Raw genomic sequence first — 7,500 nt, forward strand, 5'->3', positions numbered from 1 at the left:
TCTCTCTCTCTCTCTCTCTCTCTCTCTCTCTCTCTCTCTCTCATACACACACACACATATATATATATATATATGTATATATATATATATATATATATATATATATATATATATATATATATATATACATATATATATATATATATATATATATATATATATATATATATATATATATATATATATCATAAAGTGAAGTTTCCATTTTTACAATGGTAATTGGAACAAACTACATTTTTTTTTCTCGAAGTTATAATCCCAGGTTATTTGCCAGTTTTACACTACCAACTTAATAAGACTCTGGCAGATGATGGGTTTTAAATTCAATTGACCAGTAAACATCTTAGAGGTCACAAGGGTAAATTCATCAAGCAAAGATCAGTGAGCCATATTTATTCCCCTAAATAGCTGATCTTGGAGTGTAAAATGCAGTGCTTGAGACTGAGCTATCAAATTTAAACGATGGAAACCAAACTTTGTACAGTATCCGGCCGTCTGAAGCCACAAGTGTTCCTGAAAGAACAGGAAGTTGAATAATCAAAAGGGACGAGTTGCTCAAGAAGAATGGGGAAAATCTAAATTTCTAGAAAAAAAAGCATTATCCTCGTGCAGTGACTGCTCTAGACGACTTCTAAAAATGTGTTTTGTAGGGATAAAGAGGTCGCAAGTCTCTCCTTTGTCTCTTGTTCCTTGCACAAGAGAAACTCAGAAAGTTTAGGGAGATTCTCGCTAAACTGTTGTCCAGCAATGTCCGCGTCCAGTTTCCCTACTGAGAAGGTTAGGTAGACTTCCTTCCATTCCTTCTCCTGCATGGGCAAGGCTAGTGACAGAGGCCTGCACTCCTCAAGTGCAGGGCATGGTTTGCCTGCCTCCACTGCCTTGGCAACATATTTAAATGCTTTCTACGTAAAGGGGAATGCTATTGAAGCAGGAGCAAGAAGCAAGAAAGGTAGGGTGTTTCTTGCTTAAGGCGGACACTTTCGACACCGAGTAACCCGCCTTTCTCAGGCTACTTGACAAGAGAGCCTGTGCCTTATCGTGGTCGAAAACCATCATTTCCTTCGGTTCCGTCTCTTTTTCTGATGTTGGTTCATGCTTCAGTCGAATGAAGTAATTAGGGAAAGCATTAAAGCTTGGCCAAAACTGGATGTCGTCTAACGGGACAGCTCCCATCTTCTCTGAGATGTAGAGTTTGCCGTCCAAAATCGGCATAAGCTCCGCATACCTCCAGGGATTGGTTTTGGAGCATGTCGGGAGGTCTTGGTCTCTGGGTCGCTTGAATGACCCTCGGGAGGCGATGAGTGGAGCATCACAAAGCTCTCTCTTGAATTTTGCTTCCTTTGTTTCGCCTCGTTTGCGAATGTTTTCCATTAGACCCGTAAGATGGGCCAGCATCTGGCTCATTTTGTCAAATAGAGGGGTAGAAGGTGAGGACGTCGAGGCTAACGGCTCCAGGGCCGGCACAGACGGAAAGAATTCCGACACGACATCGTCATCTTCTTTCAGAGGTGCCTTCCAGCCCCCTGTCTCATTGGCAATCTGGATGTAGGGAGGTGCGAATCGTGATTGGGGCACCACCATTTCACAACTCGCTTTCGGGAACAGTAAGCTACGCATCCTATCGTTAGGTAGAGTTCTTCTGGAACCCTCTTACCCATTTGCATAGTTTTTTACGTGCCACATCCATAGACTCCATTGACTTGGGGTCATCAAAACCTTCGGTCACTAAGGTCTGGCAGATATTGCAGACTTTGGGGTCCCAATATTGCAGGGATTTGGTAATAATATTGCAGGGGGCATGAGACCTGCATGCTTTATGACCGTAAAAGTACTTACTCCTAAGATTGCAAAAGACTGCATTGCATTTCATCTGGGGTTCCTCCTGTAAAGAAAGGAAAATAAAATGAGTATATGATTATTTATCTCACATGATAAACAAATATGCAATTAATCATATTTTAATTATTATAACTTAGGATAGTAATATAGAAAGAAATAGGGAAAGACACATACTTGTGTATCCCTAACAGCCAATTACTGTACCCTCCCCCCAAAGTTAAAAATAAAGAGTTTCCTTTATCAGGGCAACTCAAAAGAGAAGGGTTCTAACCTCTAGGGATAGAAGAAGTGTACACTGCCACTGACCCTTCTAATTATTTAATATTGTGGGGTAAGTATAAACTGATTACTAAGAATATTGAAGGAATTCTATTCTTTCAATATAGGTTCGGTCTCAGCAAAAGCCTGTATAAGGGTACACAAGATGTGTTAGAAATTAACTACTGTATAAATAATACTATAGTTTTCTGTTTGCAGTATATACTATATTGCAAATATACTGGCTATTGTATAATCATATACTGTAGTTCAGCCGGTGTGTTGCCGACATGGCTAGCACCTTGGCGGCACGGTCCAGACGGCACGTCGCTGACTGAACTAGAAACTAGAAAAGACACATACCTATGGATCCCACTCAGCCAATTGCTGTGACCTTCCCTTCCAATATTAAAACCATAGAGTTTCCTGATCAGGGAACCTTAAAGATAAGGGTTCTAACCTTTAAGGATAGAAAGTGTACTACCACTGGCCCTTCTAAATTATTTAATATTGTACGGTAAATTGTAAACCGATTTCTAATCAGAGTATTGAAGGAATTCTATTTTTTAAATATAGGATTGGTCTCAGCAAAAGACTAGGCATGGATACACAAGATATGTTGGAAAATAACTACTGTATAATATATACTATATTTTTCTATCTGCAGTATATACTCTACTGTAAATATACTGACTACTGTATAATCATATACTGTAGTTCAGCCGGCATAGCTAGTCCCTGGCGGCACAGTCCGGCCGGCATATGGCTGGCTGGTTAGTACCCGGCGGCACTGGCTCGGCATGCCGCCGACTGAGTAAGTACCTGACGGGGCTGGCCCGGCCGGCATGCTGCCGGGCGGGTTAGAACCTGGCGGCACTAGCTGATAGAGAGAGAGAAAGCATGGAGTGAAGGACTGCCTTATTACTATGTATGTTTACACTAAATAAGGATGTAAGTATATAACTTACTGCCTTCCTCCAGAAAGAAGGTTCAAATAGTAGGGGAGAATGCATCATTCAGGCTTCCATCCAACCACAAGGACCGTTGGTGGCATATACCGGCTGGTTAGTACCCGGCGGCACTGGTACAGTCGGCATGCCGCCAACTGAGTAAGTACCTGTCGGCGCCGGCCCGTCACAGGACTTGTGGATGGCAGTCCAAGAGAGGACTGAAGAACCTTGGTGACAGAAGGGTCTCCCACCGGCAGCCGTCATGGCCGGCGCAACCTCCCTGGATCCTTGTTCCTGAGTGATTAAACAGCTGCTATGTAGGAACCCGGACGGCCCTGCAACCCACCGGCAAGCGGTGAGATTGCAGGACGACGGCCATAGCTAAAAGGACAGAGAGGGGCAGGGAAAAGGGTCCTGTATGAAGTGTAGAAGGCAGCGGCAATGTTGCCGCCCCCACTACACAAGGGAAAAACTCTGTTTCAGTATCGGCGCCATCCTAGGCAGCAGAAGAATGTCTATTCTTCAACCTAGGGTCTGCCGAAATAGTGTTAGGAGGGGACGGCAGGTTTGCCGCCCCCTCTCAACAAGGGAGAAACATCGTTTCAGTGCCGGCGCCATCCTAGGCGGCAGAAGAATGTATTCTTCAGCCTAGGGTCTGCCAGCACAGGACTAGTCTTCTAAACCGCAGGGAGAAGGTGGCGGCATCATACCACTACCCCAGGTGCGGTTTAGAGAGGCTTAGCCTCCTATGCCGGCGGCTATAAGCCGGCAGGGAAGTGACTACTCACCCTACCGCTCTGCCAACGGCAGAAAGACTGAATACTCTGAGATTCTGTCAAAAACCAAAGCTGGACACTCACCAGCAAAGGTGGGAGACAGAAAAACCCTAGCCTAGTCAAGCCAGAGTGAACTACTCTATGGCAAGAGGGATTACCCTTAACTCTCCACAGGAGACAAGTATCGAGTTATATAATTCTAGGAGATGTACTATCTCCCTTAGAATCAATAAAACAATACACAAGGGTAAACGGGGATAATGTCTTTAAGTATACTACATCGCCTAGGCTAGGTAGCCTAGGTAAGACGAGATCTCGGTTACCTAAATCACCGAAACTCTAACGTATACGATCGACAAAGAAAGAGGAAAATTATGCATACCATAAATATCTTTACTACTATAATTATGCCTAAATAGCTCCATAATTTATTAATGCTACTTCAACCGGGAAAGTCGTTCTGCTAACTAAATAACGCATGCATAACAAACGACAGCGCCCATGGCGCCTCCGGTAACAGGCCTAGCTCCTAAGCACAATAAATTACTCTAATTTCACTGTGAAACAGGAGCTAAAAATATATACACTGTAAAGAATCAATACTCAACTTTCCAGAGGAGAAAGAAGCTGGAGATTGCATAATAATCCTCACAAAATCAATCAAAAAACGTTAGATCAACAGGGAACACCACCGAGCGAAATCGCTACAAAAATAGGAATAACCTCCATCTTGGATATGGCGCAATCTTGATACTCAATAGTAGTAAGGGAAATAGGGTAGCCTTGATAACGGCTCCCCTTCTAATTTTGCCACTCTTCCCCCTCGAGGCGAAAACGCTATTCGGGGTGAAGATCGCTATGTGTCGTATCAAGCATACGTCCCCTGATTATGCGATATCCTTAAGAGAAATTTTAAGGATAATCACGCCAGGAGTTAGAATTCTGGAGACCTAAAGGTAAATTATCTGGGAATATCACTGTAGTTCAAATATCCCTTGGAAGCTACTAATAGGAACCTTCCATCAGGACGACATGGCTTGAGCCCAAAAAAGTCTTTGAGACATCCAAAATCCTTGAAACTCTCTCTCTCTCTTAGATATTGACTTACGTAATGCAATGATGATATACTAAACCTCTGGGTTTATCTTATCGTGTTATCTGTAATGGTACGTCAATGAACAAGGGATTTGCAAAAAGTCGCAGTACATACGTTAACTCATAAAAGCATAGTGTAGTGGCTTGTGTACTGTTTGGGAAAGAGCCAGCGGACAGAAAGAAGTAATGCAATGGGGAACTCTAGGCTATACCTTAGGACACAACATCACAGCACACTAACAGGTCATTAAACCATAGTGTAGTGGGTTGTATAATGTTTGGGAGAGTCAGCGGACAGAAAGAAGTAATGTAAGGGGGAACTCTACATCTTAGGACACTTAACATCACAGCACACTAACAGGTCGCTCTATTCTAGCTTTTCCACTATTATCCTTGAAAATCACTATACATGTCTTTTTATAGTTTATATACGAAATATCTGTTTTGACGTTGTTACTGTTTTTAAAAGGTTTAATTCAAATGGTTCAATATTTCTCATATCGTTTATTTATTTCCCTATTTCCTCTCCTCACTGGGTTATTTTTTTCCCAGTTGGAGCCCTTGGACTTATAGCATCTTGCTTTGCAACTATCTCTTAGGCAGTGTAAAACTTGTTTTTCCAATGATCTCTTGGCAAGTGTAAAACTTATTTTCTCTAAGGTTTCTTCTCGTCAGCTGTAAAATGTATGGAGCATTTCAAACACCCATTACATGTTATCTAAAAACACTCACAATCCCTTACTTCTTAGGCAGTGTAAAACTTATTTTCTGTAAGGTTTCTTCTCGTCGGCTTTAATATGTATAGAGCTTTTCATACAACCATTACATGTTATCTAAAAACACTCACAATCCCTTACTTCTTAGGCAGTGTAAAACTTATTTTCTCTAAGGTTTCTTCTCGTCAGCTTTAATATGCATAGAGCTTTTCATACAACCATTACATGTTATCTAAAAAGACTCACAATCCCTTACTTCTTAGGCAGTGTAAAACTTATTATCTGTAAGGTTTCTTCTCGTCAGCTTTAATATGTATAGAGCAATTCATACAACCATTACATGTTATCTAAAAAGACTCACAATCCCTTACTTCTTAGGCAGTGTAAAACTTATTTTCTCTAAGGTTTCTTCTCGTCAGCTTTAATATGCATAGAGCTTTTCATACAACCATTACATGTTATCTAAAAAGACTCACAATCCCTTACTTCTTAGGCAGTGTAAAACTTATTTTCTCTAAGGTTTCTTCTCGTCAGCTTTAATATGCATAGAGCAATTCATACAACCATTCCATGTTATCTAAAAAGACTCACAATCCCTTACTTCTTAGGCAGTGTAAAACTTATTATCTGTAAGGTTTCTTCTCGTCAGCTTTAATATGTATAGAGCAATTCATACAACCATTACATGTTATCTAAAAAGACTCACAATCCCTTACTTCTTAGGCAGTGTAAAACTTATTTTCTCTAAGGTTTCTTCTCGTCAGCTTTAATATGCATAGAGCTTTTCATACAACCATTACATGTTATCTAAAAAGACTCACAAACCCTTACTTCTTAGGCAGTGTAAAACTTATTTTCTCTAAGGTTTCTTTTCGTCAGCTTTAATATGCATAGAGCAATTCATACAACCATTACATGTTATCTAAAAAGACTCACAATCCCTTACTTCTTAGGCAGTGTAAAACTTATTTTCTCTAAGGTTTCTTCTCGTCAGCTTTAATATGCATAGAGCAATTCATACAACCATTACATGTTATCTAAAAACACTCACAATCCCTTACTTCTTAGGCAGTGTAAAACTTATTTTCTGTAAGGTTTCTTTTCGTCAGCTTTAATATGCATAGAGCAATTCATACAACCATTACATGTTATCTAAATTCATGCACAATCCGTTGCTTCTTAGGCAGTGTAAAACTTATTTTCTCTAAGGTTTCTTCTCGTCAGCTTTAATATGCATAGAGCAATTCATACAACCATTACATGTTATCTAAATTCATGCACAATCCGTTGCTTCTTAGGCAGTGTAAAACTTATTTTCTCTAAGGTTTCTTCTCGTCAGCTTTAATATGCATAGAGCAATTCATACAACCATTACATGTTATCTAAAAACACTCACAATCCCTTACTTCTTAGGCAGTGTAAAACTTATTTTCTGTAAGGTTTCTTTTCGTCAGCTTTAATATGCATAGAGCAATTCATACAACCATTACATGTTATCTAAATTCATGCACAATCCGTTGCTTCTTAGGCAGTGTAAAACTTATTTTCTCTAAGGTTTCTTCTCGTCAGCTTTAATATGCATAGAGCAATTCATACAACCATTACATGTTATCTAAAAAGACTCACAATCCCTTACTTCTTAGGCAGTGTAAAACTTATTTTCTGTAAGGTTTCTTCTCGTCAGCTTTAATATGCATAGAGCTTTTCATACAACCATTACATGTTATCTAAAAAGACTCACAATCCCTTACTTCTTAGGCAGTGTAAAACTTATTTTCTCTAAGGTTTCTTCTCGTCAGCTTTAATATGCATAGAGCAATTCATACAACCATTACATGTTATCTAAAAACACTCACAATCCCTTAC

Source organism: Palaemon carinicauda, chromosome 33 (assembly GCF_036898095.1).
Source record: "Palaemon carinicauda isolate YSFRI2023 chromosome 33, ASM3689809v2, whole genome shotgun sequence".
Lineage (NCBI taxonomy): Eukaryota > Metazoa > Arthropoda > Malacostraca > Decapoda > Palaemonidae > Palaemon > Palaemon carinicauda.